We start from the raw sequence: 18,763 nt of genomic DNA, 5'->3' as shown, positions 1-18,763 counted from the left end.
AAGACATCGCAGCCTCCTCTTTCTTCTCTCTCTCTCTCCCTCTCTCAGCTCATTTGCTCTGAGGGAAGCCAGCCACCATGTTGTGAGGATGCTCAAGCAGCCCTAGGGGGACGTCAATGTGGAGAGGAACTGAGGCCTCCTGCCATTGGCCAGCATCATCTTGCCAACAGCCATGTGAGTGAGTCACCTGGAGCAGATCCTCCAGCCTCAGCCAAGCCTTCAGATGAGACTGCAGCCCCAGCTCCCACCCACTCTCTCTTGAGAAAGCAGGAGTCAGAACCACCTCGCTAACCATCTTCAGATTTCTGACCCACAGAAACTGTATGCGATTATAAATGTTTATTGTTGCTTTAAGCTTCTAAGTGTCAGAATAATCTGTAATGCACCAATAAACAGCCAAGACAATATTCTCCCTTTTCAGCTGGCCTTGGGTGAAATCATGATGGAGGCAAAGTCGGTCCTCTTTTCAGGGTCTGCACCTGCTTCCCATTCACGTTTGTGCATCGTGTGCCCTTTCCTAAGGCCACACTCTCTGCTCCTTTGCTTAAGCTCTAAGCTGATGCACAGGCTCAAACCCTGACTGACCATTCTCAGAGGTATTGTCATTTTAATTAAAGTCTTTCAAAAATCAAAAAGGGGGCTTCCCTGGTGGCGCAGTGGTTGAGAGTCTGCCTGCCGATGCAGGGGACACAGGTTCGAGCCCCAGTCTGGGAGGATCCCACATGCCGCGGAGCGGCTGGGCCCATGAGCCATGGCCGCTGAGCCTGCACATCCAGAGCCTGTGCTCCGCAACGGGAGAGGCCACAGCAGAGAGAGGCCCGCGTACCGCAAAAAAAAAAAAAAAAAATCCAAAAGGATTTCAGACCCTAAGAAACGAAGGTCTCCAGGTGAAATCTCAGGAAACCAAGGAGCTGTTAGGTGATGGGAGCTCTTAGGGATCCTCACATCACTTTTCCCAGGGTCCCATGCTTTTTACTCAATTTCAGCAGCCAAAACAGAAAGGGCACACAAGTGCTTAACACTGACTCATTTCCAGTTTTTAGCATCAATCTTTGTTTCCGTGGGCAACTTGTCTCCCTCACAGGCTATGATGCTTCATGAATTGCTGATACAAAAGATAAATAGCTAAGTGAGGTTTCCATTGATTCAACTCCAGAATGGACCAGCAGTGAGCATCACTGAAGTCCTGGCCACACCAGTCCACAGAGGTGGCTGTGAACTTGCAGGGGGCCCCAGATTGAGTCTTGGCTCGTGCATGAACACGAGTTAGTCCACGCATCTCTCTGAGCCCATTTTCTCTTTCGTAAAGTGGGGATATTAATAGCTGTCTCACGCGGGTAGGAGGGAGCCTGGCACGTAGGAGGAGCTGAACGCACACTGCTCCTGTACAGCGCCCCATGGACAGCGTGGCAGAGGCAGCGGGAAAGAGCCTTTCTGCTCAGCATCCAGCCAACTATTTCACTGAACCTCACAAGAGCTGACACCGAAGTGAGACGGGGGGTCTGCTGTGCTTGATGGTGAGCACTCTCTGACTGGCAAGCTGGACTCCAGAGGGCTGCCCAGCTACCAATAGCTCTGCTGCCCGCCAGTGCAGGTGGTCCCTCTGGGCTGCTTCCCAAGAGGGTTTCCCTCTGAGACTGACTGCTGAGTTGGCCCCTTTCCCGGGAGGCATGAGGGCAAGAGCAAGGGGAGTAGGGAAGCCAGAGTTCCACAGGGCAGAGTGCTATGCTCTCCCTGTTGGGATCGACTCCATTTGAAGCGGAGGCAGGCTGAGTCTCCATCGGGCAGCACATTTAGGAAAGTCACGGCAGGGCTGTCTCCAGAGCATCAGATCCAGGATGCCTGGGTCCTTCTCCTGGCTTGTACAAGCCAGGGTAAGAGAGCTGCCACTCTACAGAGCTGGAAGGATGTGATTTGAGGATTACCCCAGCCATCTCCACTACCGTATGGATAAAGTCTGTCTACAGGAAGAGAGAGGGGGGCACACAGCTCCTACTTAACCGTTTCCTTCTCTTTTTGAGCAGGCAGCTGGGTCCTTGTCCTCTGCAGCATGGTTCATTACTGTCCGTGATGATCAACAGTAGAATCAGGATGAAATTCACTAGGCAAATGAGCACTAACACCTTGTCTTGTAAATGAAAGTGACCAGGTTGTGTTACAGAAATCAGACAGGTAGCCAGACAATGAAAGAATCAGTGAGTTTTCTGCCCTTGATAGGAGTTGCTCTTTGCAGTGGAGGCTGTGACACAGTGATGATCATGATAGCACCTGTCAACTCACCTCTCCAGACATGCATCCATACATCGACTTGTTCACCTATCCATTCATCCATTCATGCATCCACCCATGCATCAATGCATCAGTCAATTGATCCAGCCAGCCAGCCAGCCAGCCATCCACCCATCTATTCATCTATCCACCACCTATTCATGTGTCTATCCATCCATTTATCCATGTGTCCATCCACCTATGCATCCATCCATCCATCCTCACATCCATCCATCCATCCATCCATCCATCCACAGAACCATACAATCATTCACTAATTCATTCAGCAAAATTTTATGGAGTACCTAGGACATCCGTAGACCTATGAGAGATTCCCAATTCAATGCGCATTTACTGAGAGCCTACTCTGTGCCTGCTGTACTACATACTGATTTGCAAAGGGGAATAAACCAGGGCCCTTCAAGGAGTTTACAGTCTGGTTATGGGTGGGGGATAGAAAAGTAAACATCCATTAGAGTGAAAAGAGTCAAGAGAAACACAGAGGAGACCAAAGAGCCCATGGTTCAAATTGGCCTGCAGCAGTGGGAATGGGGCTGCCCAGAGCCTTTTAGTCTCCACCCAGTCACCACTGTAAGTAACTGTGTATTTGCTGAAGAGTCAGCAAAGGGGCGGCAGAGATAGCCCACCACTGTGTTTCGCCTGACTAACACCTTTGAGGAGATGAGTACGGTCCCATTCTCAGACATCGTGGTTCAGGTGGAGCTGGCCCCACTCACCTGCTCCAGGTCTGGCCAAGCAGAGAACCAAATACTCTTGGCTATAGGAATAGGTTCTGGGGTGTGGGCAGCAAGCCCTCCTAGGGACCTTGGTGGGAGCCTGGGGAAAGGAAAGACTCTCCTTTCAGCGCTGGTGAGTCTGGAGCTGCCAGAACCATGCTTCCCACCACAGAGCAAGTGTGTCTGAAAATGATGCCAACACAAGAGAAGAAGGACCGAGAGGAGGAGAGAGGGAGGATGAGGACAGCGTTGTTTGGCCTCCTGGATCCAGCTGTGTCTCCTCTGATACATGAGCCAATAAATTCTTCTTATGGCTTCAACGGTCTACGGTGGTTTCTATCACATACAACCTAGAGTCCCAGAGAACACACTTGGGAACATTCAGAAGTAAGACCTGTGTCCATAGGAGTAGGAACTGCTCCATCAGGTAGCTTTGCTTGCATGTTGGGAGATAAAACAGTGGAATGGTAGGTGGGTGGATGAGTTGATGAATTGATGAATGCTGTCTTGATCACCAGTCAGTCTCAGCCTCATATATAAAGAGCAGCTCCTATCGAGGACAGACAGGGTTCACTGACTCTCTTCTCCAGGAGAGTGGTGACCTAGATTTTCGTTTTAGCCCTGCCCCTAATCTGCTGTGTGATCTTGAGCTAGTGACTGTCCCTCTCTGGGCCTCAGATGCCTCAACTGCAAAGTGAAGGAACTATATGAGATCCACATTACTTGAAACATAATCAGAAGAACAGTAGTCTTTTGAAATGAAATGGAAAAACTATTTACATATGTGTATGCTTAGGAACTGTGATGAGTTAAATTGTGTCCCCCACCCACCCCCCAGCCAAAGAAACACTGAAGTCTTAACCGCAGACTTTCAGAGTGTTCCCTTATTTGGAAATAGAGTAATTGTAATTAGCTAAAATAAAGTCACAGTGGAGTAGGGGAGGCCCCTAGTCCAGTATGACTGGTGTCCTTATAAGATGACAGCCATGTGAAGACAGACACACAGAAAGAAGGTCTTATGCTGATGAAGGCAGAGATCACAGGGACGTAGCTGCAGGCCAAGGAATGCCAAAGACTGCCAGAGACTGCCAGAAGCTACAAAGAAGCAGGGAAGGGTCCATCCCTAGAGACTCCATGGCTCTTCTGCCATCCTGATTTCAAACTCCTAGCCTCCAGAACTGTAAGACAACAAACTTCTGTTGTTTTAAGCCCCCCAGTTCATGGTGCTTTGTTATGGCTGCCCTAGGGCCCTGCTAAAGGAGTCAGGACATCTGCTAATTCTGTACGGCGCACCCCCTCAGAGACCACCAGTCATACTCTTGCATTAAAAGCTCTAAGAAGGGGCTTCCCTAGTGGCACAGTGGTTGGGAATCCACCTGCCAGTGCAGGGGACACAGGTTCAAGCCCTCGTCCGGGAAGATCCCACATGCTGCTGAGCAACTAAGCCCGTGCGCCACAACTAGTGAGCCTGCGCTCTAGAGCCCGCAAGCCACAGCTGAGCCCATGCGCCACAACTACTGAAGCCCACGTGCCTGGAGCCCGTGCTCCACAACATGAGAAGTCACCGCAATGAGAAGCCCGCTCACCACAACGAAGAGTAGCCCCCACTCACCGCAACTAGAGAAAGCCGGCGCGCAGCAACGAAGACCCAACGCAGCCAAAAATAAATAAATAAAAATTTAAAAAGAAAAAAAATAGCTCTAAGAAGTCCTCCAGAAAAGACTCACTTAAACGTATCAAATCCAGCATTTCCACGACCTCTTTGATTACTGCTAAGATTTGATGATCTCTAAGATCAGTTCCAACTGTGACTTTGAGGGATTGCTCTTAAAGTTAATCATCTCTAAAGGAGAAGACATGGGTAGGAAGGGGTCAGACAGGGAATGTGGATAGGTCGAGTCAAACTTTCATCCTTTTTATATTTTAATTTTTTAAAGAATCCACGTATGTGGTTTAAAAATATTCAAACAGTAAAAAAAAAAAAAAAAAAAAAAGCTGTACAATGAAAATAAATCTCTCTTCCACACCTCTACCCCAGGCCGTCACAAGACACGGCTCCCCACTCTCTTATTTACTCATCCGGAGATAATTCTGTGCATATATAAGCACATATATAAATATGCTCCTTGTTTTGCACAAGTGGTAGTCTACTATATTGACTGTTTTCCACAGTGCTTTTTTTTTTTAACTTAACATATCCTACAGATTTCTGCATCAGCAGATACCGAGCAGGGTTTCTCAGTCATGGCACCACTGGTACTGTGGGCTGCGTAACTCTTCACTGTGGGGTCTGTGCCATGCATTGTAGGACGTGTAGCAGCATCCCTGGCCTCCACCCCCTACATACCAGTAGTGCTGCCCCTCCCCCTTCAGTTGTGACAACCAAAAATGTCTCCAGACTTGGACAAATGTCCTTCAGGGGGTAAAGCTGACCAGAGTGAGAACTACTGATATAAATCTACCTCATTCTTCCAATTGCCATCCAGTCTTCTGCTGCATAATTTACCCACCCAATCCCTTTCTGGAGGCCACTTAGGTTGTTTCTGGTCTTTGGTTAGTATAAACAACGTCATAATGAATATTCTTGCACATGTGTCTTTGGCCCAAAAACACAAGTTTAACTGTTGGCTAAATCTGTAAGACGTTGTCTTGTTCACCACTCAGTAAATATTGGTTAAGTAAACATATGAATAGAAGGAGAAGAATGGGAACTGGGAGCTTCCAATTCCCATCTTTTCCGCTAAGTGGAGTAAATGCTGCCTATGGTTGGAGGAAATGAGGCCAAGGCAGAGAGAGAAACAAGCACCAAGAGATGGAGTTCTCATCTAAGCCCCTTGATCCAGTCATGCCTGAAGCCAGAGCCTCCTGGATTTGCCCATTCTGTGAGTTAATGTATTTTCTTTATGGCTTAAGCCTGTTTGAGTTGGGGTTTTGTAACCTATAACTAAAAGACTCCTGGGTGTCAACAGAAGCAACAGGAGTACCTCCAAGAAGCCTGTCCTGACCCAACCCTCTTCTCTGGGCTCCTACAGACCCTGTGCTGTGTGCACTCAGTCAAGTAATTCCTCTGTGAGAGTCACTGTCCCCTCACGGGTCTCCTCACCCCTCTGTCCACAGCCCTTGCCCAGACGGGATGCTCAGAAGGCTCTGTTGGATGAATGAGTGTGAGTACCATATGACTTGCAGCCTCAACACCTCCGCTAAGTGAGGGCTCAATAAATCCATGCAAGGAGCCTTCTGGCAGCAGAAGAATCCTCTTAACTCGATTCTGGAAGCTCTGCCAATGGAGCAAAACAATACCCACTCCAGGGCACGAGGCTGTGCAGGGAGGAAGGGGTACCTAGGGGTGAGGGGCTGACTTCCGGGAATCTTTGCTGTCCCGAGCCACTCACTGGACGTCACTGGGCAAATGGCCCCCGAGGTCTCTGACTGCGCTTAAACTTTCCACTCACTTCCAGAACAGGTTTGGCTTCACTAGGAACCATCCTGCTTCGGCAAATCATGCCCCACCTGCTGCAAACAAAGTACACCATTTATGTCATCAACGTTTATAAAGTGCTCTGAGTGTCTTGGACAAGAGCCTCCACACAAGCACAAAGCTTTACAGGCCAGCAGAAAGGACTAGAATCTCCTTCAACAGCTTCCAATCTGTAAAGTGGCCCAAACCCATGCCAGTTCACGCAAGAGGATCCCGAAAGATCGAAAGACTAAGGAGGGAGGAAAGCAACAAGCATGCGTGCTAAGTGCTAGATGCGTTCACACACATTCCATATTGTAAAATGAGCATCTACTGTGTGCAAGGCACTGGTCTAAGCATTGGTCTAGGTGTTCAGCAGTGAAAAGCATTCATTCTAGTGAGGGTGGGGCAGGCAAAGAAAGAAAGGAGTCATTTCAACTACAAATAAATGTTATAAAGAAAAGAGAGGGCTTCCCTGGTGGCGCAGTGGTTGAGAGTCTGCCTGCCGATGCAGGGGACACGGGTTCATGTCCCGGTCCGGGAAGACCCCACATGCTGCGGAGCGGCTGGGTCCGTGAGCCATGGCCGCTGAGCCAGCGCGTCCGGAGCCTGTGCTCCGCAACGGGAGAGGCCACAGCGGTGAGAGGACCGCATACCACAAAAAAAAAAAAGAAAAAAAAGAAAAGAGAACAGGGACTTTCCTGGAGGTCCAGTGGTTAAGACACCTTGCTTCCACTGCAGGGGTCATGGGTTCGATCCCTGGTCAGGGAACTAAGATTGCACAAGCCGTGTGGCATGGCCAAAAAAAAAAAAAAGAGAGAGAGAGAACAGTGAGGATGGTATAAAGAAGGTCTCTGGAGAGGTGTTCCTTGAGGCTGGGAAATCACTTCCGTCACCTGCTCGATCCCCACAAGCACTGGACATCACTGTCCCCATTTTATGAAAGAGGAGGCTGCAGGTAAGACAGCACAGTGACCTGCCACAGTCTCACAGACAGTCAGAGCACGCTGTATTAAGGGTACCTGGGATTCGTTTTCAGCAGGTTTGATAAGACACTCAAGACACAGAAATGACTGTCATGAAGTAAGAAGTGTACTGTACTCATAGATCCCTAGAAACAGGAGGCAGGGCCCAACATGCAGGGTCACATGGGGAAGCACCAAGGTCAGTCAGGAGGCAGAGGCAGTAAGGGAAGAATACAGGCAAGAACTTTTATTGTGGTTTCTCCTGGAAGGAACGGGTGAGGCAGGGTAAACAGGCTCAAGAGGAGCTAGTTTGAATAATCTCAGCGAGATCCGGGGCATGGGGGCTGTGCCCAAGTTATGTGTCCTGTGGTGATTAGGGCAGGTAGACAGTGGCTCAGAGGGTGAGAGCCCCATAAAGAAGAGGGTTGGAGATGTGAGCTTTGGATTGGTTGGTCTGCATTTGAAAGGCATGCTTCCTGGCTAGTTGTTCACTATCTCTAGGAACTGGCTAAGCCCAGGAGGAGCAGTCCCTCCCTGGGTAGCAAGGTTCCAAGATGTTCAAGGCATCAGAATATAGAAAATAAGACACAGTTAATACACAGACTCAGCCTGGGGCTCAAGCTGCCCCCTTGGCTGCCCACAGTCACTGCAGGGACCAAGACCCTACTAAAAGGGACTCTCCACCTGTGGGAAGGATGCAACAGGTTGGGTTCAGCTACGTATGGAAAGAGCAGTGTTGCTCTTGTGTCACTTAGACACTATCTTGGCATGGGCTCATTAATCCTCATAATCCTGCAGGCAGAAGGGTAAAATGAGATAGAGAGAGGCCCTTAAACTGTGAAGCTAATGAAAAGGAAAATGAGTTTGTGCTGGGATGCCCAAGAATTGTTTTATTTTCTTATAAATTCTGCCCCATTTCAATTCAGAGCTTTTTGTCAAGAGCAAAGGACAGAGGAGGTGGTGTCCTTGATTAAAACAACACAAATACTGTTTTCAAAAATGTAGCTGGCTGGTGCCCATGTTGTTTTAATTTGCTGAGACCAGATTGTCCAGCCCTCGTGGATTTGATCCCAGACAGGCTCGTTTGACTTCTTCAGAGAAAAACTCTGTTTTCAGCCACAAACTGTACGCCTCACCCTGGCCAAATATGTTGCAATCCTTCCTAACAGTTCTTGTCCAGGAATCCCAAGCCCACCTTCTGGATCCCATTTCCAGATGTTACTCGTATGTCCTCCACATGCCACTGACCCCAGGAGGAGACCACAGAGCTGGTCTCGGTTTACCCTCAGAGTAAAAACAGGAAAAGGTACAAGCATATGGTAGGTACTCCATAATTGTTTGCTGAGTGAATGAGTGAGCAATTGGATGGATGGATGGATGGATGAACAGATGGATGGATGAGTGGTAGATGGATGGATTCATGAATGGATGGATACATGGATGGGTAGATAGATGGATGGATGCATGAGTGGATGGATGTGTGGAAGCATGCATGCATTTTCTTTAGCCATTCATTCATTGATGGCTTTGGGCTTTAGGCTTGGTTCAAGTTCTACCAGGCTGGTAAAAAGAATTTTCTCTCTCTTTTCCAGTGAAATGTTTCTCTCCATATTGACTAGAACAGCTCTCTCTCTTTTTTAAAGGGGCTACCTTCTTCCTCAAGAAAATAAAAATAGAGCTACCATATGACCCAGCAATCTCACTGCTGGTTATAAATCCAAAGGAAATGAACTCAGAATCTTGAAGAGATATCTGAACTTCCATGATCACTGAAGCATTATTCACAACAGCCATGATATGGAAACAACCTAAGTGTCCACTGACAGATGAATGTCTAACGAAAACGTGGCATATTTACACAAAGGAATATTATTAGGCCATAAAAAAGGAGATCCTGCCATTTGCAACAACAAGAAGACATTGTGCTAAGTGAAGTAAGACAGACACAGAAGCACAAATATTGCATGGTATCACTTATGTGTGGAATCTAAAAACGTCGCTCTTGCAGAAGCAGAGAGTAGGATGGTGGCTGCCGGGGCTGGCTGGGGAGTACAGGAAATGGGGAGGAGTTGGTCAAAGGGTACTAACCTACAGTTTGAAGATGAGTAAGTTCTGGGGAGCTATTTAATAATACTGCTGGTTAATAGTACTGAATTTCATACTTGAAATGTGCTAAGAATGTAGATCTTAAGTGTTCTCACCACACACACAAAATGGTAACTATGGAAGATAGAAGAATCCACCTCTGTCTCTTTCGTTTTATTCTTTTCCCTTACTTTATGCCTTCAAACAAGCCTGGCAGCACGGAGAACACGGGGAGCTCGTGAGGACAGTCTCTCCTTTAAAAATGACCATGATCTCACTCCTCCTCCCACCCCCGTGGAAACTGGAGCACGGCTCAAGGAGACCTGCTGTCACAGGATCCTGCTTATGGGCACAAAAGCCGGGAAATTTCAGAGCCAGTCTGGGCCAGGGGAGGCCAGAGCTCGTGAGCTGGGCTTAAATGATTCTTCCAGACTGCAGAGAAGAGAGTGGCCTGCCCGCCGGCCAGCCTGCCCAGCGGCAAACAGGAAATCTCAGAATTTATAGATGACCCCGTCACAAGGCAAATGTTTTGGAACAAATTGTTCTTCTTTCTAAATCCTTGTTTTCCACAAGTTTTTCTTTCTGGATTCCCCCCTCCTTTCCACCTTCCCGCCGTCCTTGTTAAACCGGGGCCACAGCGCCACCTGCTGCCTGACATGGGCAGCAGGACTCCACTGGGCCCGGCCCTGGGTCCTGTCCCCAGCTCCCCTGCCCTACAATGAATGGGTGGGAGAGTGGCTTTCTGGCTCCTGTCCCGAGAGTTTGTGCTTAAGATCACGTACCAAGCGCAAAAGAAGTGTTCTGTGGTTCCTATGTGACCTGAAAACTTGCAGCAAACTCTCCCCACCGCACGTCCTTTGGGAGAGCCAAGACTGGCAGAAAAAGCAAGTCATGTGGCATCACTGTCCAAGGCCAGGTCTCCACTCCCCGCACACCAGCTGTGCCAGCTTTGGCCAATCACGTCAACCCAAGGAGCCTTGATTTCTTCTGGACTCAACTGCAGCTACTTCGCCAGGTGGTGTGGAAAACATAGGTGCACATGCCTGGCCCACAGAAGATGCTTCATTAACATTGGTCTCCTTTCTCTCCTATTTGGAGTGTTGCTCACTGGGAGGGAACAGCCTGGAGAGTCTGAGAGGAAAAGGCTGGACCTCAGAAAACTGTCATGTCTCTCTCCTTACAAGAGTGAGAGCTCCACACAAGCACACCACACCAGGGAACACGATGAGCCTCAGCAGAGCCCCCACTTGTGAGCTGAGTGACCCTGATGGGTTGCTTTTCCCTCTTCAGTCTGTTTCCTCCCCTGTATCTGGGACAGTAGTTGTACCCATACCACAAAGCTTGCTCCGAGCACTGAAATGAAGGCACATCCAAAATTTAGCAGAGGAACTTGCAGGTAGTAAAATCCCCCACGACCCTAGCTACAATCATTATTATGAGACGAACACGGTGCCTGACACATACTAAGCATTCAGTTAATGAATGAATGAAAACATCAGAGGATAGAAGGCAGAAGACTTTGGTTAGTTATAGACCAGGCACCAACGTGCCATGAGACACTAAACGTCACTGTGCCTGATCCTCCTAATCCAGAAACATTTCTTTATTGAGTATAGGACCCTCTGCCCGGGACCTCAGTTTTTCCACCTGTCAGATGGGCATGACATCCATCCTCTCTTTTTCTCAGAGATACAAAGGGGATCTGTCCAGGGCTGTGTGTGAAACTGCTTTGAAAAGTTTAAAGAGTGTAGGAAGGAAGGAAGGCTTTATTTTCATTTAGAGTGGTTCCATGTGCCTGGTGGCTTCACCCTCATCCTCCAAGGATTCCTGGGGTTCTCTGGGGTATGTGGGATTTCTCTTGACACAGAGTGGTAGCCATATCCCTGAGCCCTGACTCACTGTGGGGGCGGGGGGTTCAGGTGAGTTTTATACTATTTACAAAGGCTGGGCTAAGTAACTCTTTTGCTACTGACACAAGTTGAATACACTCCAAGAAGTGAGTTCCCTCTCTAGGAAAGCTCCTCCTCTAACCCAGAGAGAGAGAGAATAATACACAGCGCGTCTCCAATATGGCAACTAGTTGGAGGGATTCATGGCAGGTGGATCAGGTGACATCAGGAAGCAAGGCTGGGGACACCTTGGGCACCATGATGGAGAGTCCCAAGCTAGTTTGGAGGGCCCTAGGGAGCCACAGAGGATTCATAGGCAAGGGAGGAACATGTCCAGAAAGAGAATTCAGGCAGCTGCATGAGGGATAAATTACAGCAAGGACTACACAGTTCCTTCCATGCCATGTGGCCTAGAGGTAGGATAATCAACCATCCTGGATCACCCAGGACAGAGGGAATTCCTGGGACATGGGATCTTCAGTTTTAAAACTAGGAAAGTCCCTGGGACTTCCCCGTGGTCCAGTGATTAAGACTCTGCACTTCCAATGCAGGGGGCATGGGTTTGATCCCTGGTCCGGGAACTAAGATCCCACATGCCATGCAGCACAGCCAAAAAAATAATAAATAAATAAAATTAGTAAGTAAACATTAAAAAAAAAAAAAAAACTAGGGAAGTCCCGGGACAAGTTGGTCACCCTAATTCAGTGCAAAAAGCACCTCCTGGAGTTGTGCAATACTGATTCCAACCCCTGCCCTGTAAGGCGTGCTTTCCCCCACCTCCTCACCTGCTCTCACAGATACCCCGTCTCCTGTCCCTCAGTTCTATTCTGCCGAGCAACGACTAGTTTATTGAATTAATACATAGGGATGGATTGCATGCTTATCCCTTCTAGGTAATCTCTGTGCATTTAAACAAAGGCCTCCTGGAAACAGTGTTTGATCCAGTGGAGTGACTCTAACCATAAACATTTTTAACCCAGGCGAGGTGGGGAAGACTTAGGGGCAGTAAGAGGGGGGTTGCCTGCATCACATCCCCCACATCCTGTCAGCGGCTATCTAGTTTACCTTGCACAGAGCCAGCTCTGTCGTCCTGGCTTTCCATTCACCCTCCTCCCCTGCCAAGCAAGCCTGCAGCAGCCTGGCCTGCTTAAATATTCTGTAAATAATGCTGACTACAGAACTTTATAGATAGACTCACAGAATCATAGCAATAGGATCACAGAATGTCAGAGTAGAAACAGATGCTAGACATCATAGAGTCCAGGGTCAGAAAATACACTGCACTCATGCTGCCACTTCCCCCTGCCAAGCCCATGGCAGACATCGCTAATCAATCATGACACTGTCTAGCTGAGCTTGTTTGTAGCCTTAGAATCCTTCAAGGCGTTCCAGGAAGCAACTACCAATTAACTCAGATCTACTAATAATAGGTAAGGTTTATTGAATACACTTACTGTATTCCTTTTCCCACACCCTTTCTCACAAGTACCACCTGAATCACTAATTGTTTGGCGGGCCCTTTATATCAGGGTTTCTCAATCACAGCACCACTGATATTTGGGCTGGATAATTCTTGGTTGTGCGGGGCTGCCCCGTGCATCCCTGGCCTCTATGCACTAGATACCAGTAGCACTGCCCCCCGCATCAGTCATGACAACCAAGACTGTCTCCAGGCATTGCCAAACGTCCCGGGGTGGGGGGGATGGGGGACAAAGTTGCTTCTGGTTGATAACTATTTGTTTATAGATTTTCTCTGATCTTCATAACTCCTCTGGATTTTTATTTTACAGATGAAGAAACCAAGGCCAAGAAAGGGCCCAAGACTAGTTGGTGACAAAAGCAGGATGCAGGGCCCAAATTCTCCTCCAAGGGCTCTCCCTCCTCCAGCCATTCGGGAAATTCTGTTCAGCTCATTGTCTTTGGCTGCAAATTCCCGGGGGAAGGAATGGAACCTGCAAGGCTGAGAAAAACCAGATGCCTAATCGATGCTCCTGCATTTGACAAGGGGCTGGAGGTGGACGAGGCCTGATGCCGCATGGCAAACGTCTCAGGCTCTTCTCCCCTGAAAATGGCTCTGGGTGCAGAGGCAGCCCGGGGGAGAGGCTATCTGGGAGCCTGTGATGCTTGAAGCGGCACGGAGGCTGTTAGAGAAGAGGCAGCACTATTACTAATAATACCCTCCTTCCCGTGAACGTTGACAGGGCTCTCCCCACTTCATGGGAAGCACAAGAAATGTGGCTTTGCCCCCAGAGGTTTGGGATTGAAATCCTGACAGTTTGGACATACAGCCCGTGGGCAATGTTTCCCTTCTCCGGGGCCTGTGTCTGTGCCAAGAATTCTTAACAAAGGGGGGGAAATTAATTAATTTTAAAAACCCTTAAAAAAAAGGCTCATGCAACTGACTGGTAAGAAACTGTCCATTTTTCTCCTTGGTAGCGATCAAAATGTCGTGAGTTTCTACACACGTATTTTACAGACGTTCCATAAATCCTCTCGTTGTGCTTCTTCCCTATAAGTGAGGTCCCCTGGGAGGTCATTGAGTTTCTTCACTACATGTATTCAAGAGAAAATTGGATGTAACACTTAGAGAAGGCAGCAGTCGGGGGAGCAGGGGTGGGGTGGGGTGGGGTGGTGGAGGGTGTCTGAGGAGAGAGTACAGACTGAAAGTTCAGGGCCAAGGACAGCGACACCCCTTGTCTTGGAAATTCCTGACATTTCCAAACCGTCTTTGGCTTCTAGTGCACAAATAATCTCTTTGTGCTATCTTTTTATCCCTTTTACGTATTTATTTCCAACTACAAAAGTAATACTTCTTTTGCACAAAATCTGAACAGGGAGAGGAAAGTAGAAAGAAACAAAACAGGTCTCCCCCCGCCACTCCCCAAAAAAAACCCCACCTCCGATCCCAAGGTTTCTTGCTTTGTTCTGTTTTGTTTTGAAGATTTTCCTGGGCAGTTTGATAGCATCATTTCAGCCACGGGGGTCCCACTTTCAGTGTGTGTGACAGTCACCCAGGGAGCTTGTTAAAACTGCAGAATCCCCAGGCCTGTACTCCCAAGCGTGGGGGGTTGTAGGTCAGGGGTGGGTCCCACAGATCTGTGTTTTAATAAAACCCTTGCTTGACTCTGATGTGGGCGGACATTGGACCACACTTTGAGAAATAATGAGTTTCAGGTTTTTCAGACCCTCGGCAAATCAGAGATGCGAAAATCCAGATTTAAAACAAAAATCGGGGTGGGGGGGGCTGAGGATTTGTTTTCTGGAAGGGCTTGGCTTAAATAGGCATTTCCCTTAGTGCCGTTAACATATGATTCCGTTCACACTCGGTGATTCAGCGACGCAGCCAGGACTTCATCTGCAGCACTCTGGGCCAATACGGCAAAACGCCACCTTTTTACAGAGCAGCGGTGACACCCATCTGCTCAAATAAATTAACGTTTCCATCTCAAATAACTCATTTGGCTGGATCATCAAGGTTACACGCCAACTCAGAGACAGGGGAGGAGGTGATGCAGGGGATGGGTGGGGGGCAGGAGAGGCATTTTGCAATGTATAAATTGCAACACCGCTGCATTTTTATAGCCAAAGGGTGCAGGGGGTGAACACAGTTATAGTGTAAATCACAGGCACCCGGTTACTGTCTCCTTCCATAATTCCCACTGATGCCTTGGGGTAGGTCATAGCCAGGGCTGCATCAGCTGGTGGGTGCAGAGAGCTGGGGCTGATGTTCCTGTGCAAGACACTGTGTGGAGTATGCACGAGCATGTGTGTGTGCACACGTGCATGTGTGTGCATGTGTGTGTGTTTTGGGGGGACAGTATCGCGAAGTGGGGATTGTTCTAGACAATAAGATCAAGAAGTTCAGTGAAGGGCACAGAGTACGTAGTGGAAAGGTATTTCTTTTCTTTTTTTTTTAACTTTGTACTTTGAAATAAATTTAGAGTTGAAGAAAAGTTTCAAAAATAGTACAGAGATTTCCCGTATATGCTTCACCCAGCTTTCTCTACTGATAACATCTTACACAACTATTGCACAGTGAGCCAAACCAGGAAACTGACATCGGCGCATCACTGTTATTAGCCTTCAGGTCCTATTCCCATTTCACTAGTTTTTCCACTCATGTCTTTTTTCTGGTGAGCAGGTACTTTCAAGTCAGAGAGATTTGGGTATGAATCCCAGCTCTGTCACGGTGAAATTGCCCAAGCCCTACCATCTCTCGGAGCCCTGGTTTCTTCCCCATAAAATGGGAGATGACCGTCTCCACCTAATAGCATCCTGGTTACGACTGCATGCAAAACTGTGTGTCCAAAGCTCAGCACAGAAGTAGGAACCCATGTTCGTTTTACTTTCCCAACCTCTTTCAATGGAGCACACTCCATCCTCAAGGACAAACCTGGACATTTGCATAAATTCCTGTTGGACCAGCTTGACTTAATCTCAGCTGCTGGATCAAGTGGCTCTGTTTTGGAAAGGAAAAAAAGAAAAGACAGGAGGCGAGGAAATTAATTAGGAAGCCATTGCAATAACTCGTGTAAGCTAAGTCTGCACAGTGGCAGCAGAGAGGGAGGGAGAGGAAAAGTTTAATAAACATTTCAAATGCAGAATAAAGAGGAGCTGATGACGGTTTGGATGTGGAGAGGGGAAGTGGGAGGAGCCTACGATGAACAGATTACACTTCTGAATGACTGCTAATCTCTTTCACTGAGATGAGCAAGAGGGAACCAGCTCAAGGGAGGAGAGAGGCCAGAAGCAATAGTAACCCTGACCAGCACTTGCTGAGTGCCTGCTGTATGCCTGCCAGGCACTGCACTTAGCGCTTTCCGAGAGCGATGTCACTGAATTCTCTTAATAACCCAAGAAAATTGTCACACAGAGAAATTAAGTCACTTGCCCACATACTTTTTTGGGGAAGTATTAAAACAAAGTACCTGTAGGCAGCACTGGCTACGTAATTTGCAGGGCTCACTGCAAAATATAAATGAGATCACCTTGTTCAAAACGTATTAAGAACTTCAGGACGGTGAGAGGCAAACATTAAACCAAGCACGGAGTCCTTCTGAGAGTGGGGCCCGGTGTGACCGCACAGGTCGCAGGCCCTGCTGCAGGAAATCTATGTGAAGGCAGCCACGAAGAAAGACTTTGAGACAAGAAGAAAGCTAAGAGAAAAAAAAAAGATAGAGGAAAGCTAAGGAAGAACACGGACCGCCACACTCACTGCAAGCCGCAAGAGAAACTCACAAGGAGTAGCCGGCAAGTAGAAGCAGGAAGAGGAAGACGCAGTCAGAGCCACCGGGGTTGAAGGAGCCCCTCTGTTTGCCAACTGGGACACTGCTGTTGGCTTCGGAAGCCCAGCTTCTCGGGAGGCGGGGAGGCAGAAGCCGACTGCATTACACAGTGGGCTGAATGGAAGTGCGGGAGCCGCAGGGCAGCCCTGGCATTCTTATCTCAAGAAGTTCTCCCCTTGCCAAGATCAGAGGGCAAGTTTGTGGCACCACAAAAGTGATTTAAAAAAAAAAAAATCAAACTGCTGAAAGACTGCTTCTCATTTGGGTCCCCTGGGCCCTAGGAAATGCCTTTTTCCTCCTTCTGCTCTTTCTCCTCCCACTTAGCCTCACAAATGTTTGGCTGACTCCATCCTTAAATTGTGGCCGGGGACTGGAGCTGAAACGCCTTTGAGGATTCTTGCACAGCAACCACTAAAATCTCTTTCTGGGGACTCAAGTGCTGCCAAGGCTTCAGTGTGGCCAAGGGGGCTTAGATCCGGGAATGGGCTACTTTCCTTTGTTTGGACAAATGCAACCAGGAGGGACAAATCATCATGGGCTGTTTATTTATAGATATTGGCTGGGCTGTTGGTCTCATTCCGAATAAAGATACTAAAAGGAAAAGAGGCATCTCGTAGCTCCTAGACTCAGCCTCACAAAAAGAAATTTGCCTTCCATTTCAAAGCCTCCTGTTTTCAGCGTTATCCTCCTGAATGTCTTCACTCCCCTTTTCCTTCCTAAGCCGTAGAGTCCCCAAACTATTGGAAGCTCCCCCAAATGACTGGCCTTCCACCCAAGGATGTAGATCAACACTGACATTGGCACTGAACCCCTAGACTTCCCATGACGGGTTAATTCCTGAGCCTAATAATAATCGGTGTTTTCAGGAATTTGTATGTTTCTAAAGTCACAGGACTTGTCCGTACCACAGCGAAAGTTTAACTTTTTAAAAAACAGACTTCATTTTTGGAGCAGTTTTAGGTTCACAGCACAACTGAGTGGACAGTATAGAGAGTTCCCATGTGCCCCGCCCCACCAACACACACAGCCTCCCCACTATCCATGCCTCCCGTCACGGTGGGGTATTTCTTACAGTCGATGAACCTACACTGACTCACCATCATTGCCCAAGTCCATAGTTGACACGAGGGTCCTCGCCTGGTGTCGTACACTCTATGGGTCTGGACAAATGAAAATGACATGTATCCACCGTTACAGGATCATACAGACTATTTTCATTGCCCTGAAAAGTGCTTTGCGCTCCACCTATTCATCCCTCTCAATCCAACTGCTGGCAACCACTCATCTTTTTACTTTCTCCATAGTTCTGCCTTTTCCAGAATGTCATATAGTTGGAATCGTATAGTATGTAGCCTTTTCAGAGAAAAGTTTAATTTTAACTTTTAAAATGCATGCTTAATGTGGAAAAACCCAACTGCACAGAAGTAGATGCCGTTTCTGGTGTGAACCGGTCTGTGCTATGCTATGTTGCAGCCCCCAAATCTCAGTCACTCCTAACGAGTCCATTTCTCAATTATACAAAGTCTGATGCAGGACAATGGGGATTCCCCCAGTCTCAGCCCATGGAATCAGAGTCACTGCAACAAAGGGGAGAGTAAAGTAAAAACACTCCCACCTGCTTCTAAATACCTCCACCCAGAAGGGACACACAGACACACTCACTCCAATGGCCAGATGAGTCACTCAGCCCCTATCAGACCACATGGAGATGAGGAAACGGATGTGAACACAGGGCTATGCAGTGAGCATGACTATCTCTGCCACAGACTGAAAGTTATCTCCAAGCCCCGATCCCGCTCTGCAGAGGTAACTAGTTCCTGTTAACAGCTGGGTCGGTATCCTTCCAGATCGTCCTCTAATACATGCGTATTTATGTACGTTGCTCATAACCTACTCTACTACACAGTCACGTGTGATACGTAAAACTTCTTCTTTTACATAAATGGGACGGTACTTTGCCTGCATTCTTGCAATATACTTTTTTTTCACTTGAGAGTGTATCTTGCGCACCCACTGCAGTAGAGATGAGTTTAAATGTGATTTAACAATAAAACAGTGACAGTAAACTGTTCCCTCT

The 18,763-nt window shown here is 47.9% G+C and overlaps 1 protein-coding gene across 17 annotated transcripts in view; it reads right to left on the bottom strand.

Moving 5' to 3' along the window:
* SPRING1 (SREBF pathway regulator in golgi 1) overlaps positions 1–18,763 on the bottom strand; it is a 333,460-nt gene that overhangs the window by 220,524 nt on the left and 94,173 nt on the right. The gene's annotated exons all lie outside the window — the stretch shown is intronic.

The sequence above is a fragment of the Delphinapterus leucas genome, chromosome 14 (genome assembly GCF_059928025.1).
Source record: "Delphinapterus leucas isolate spDelLeu-1000000601 "Yukka" chromosome 14, BTC_Dleu_Yukka2, whole genome shotgun sequence".
Classification (NCBI taxonomy): Eukaryota; Metazoa; Chordata; class Mammalia; order Artiodactyla; family Monodontidae; genus Delphinapterus; species Delphinapterus leucas.
Note: the sequence above shows the minus strand (reverse complement) of the source record. Positions and strands in the feature narration are given on the sequence as shown.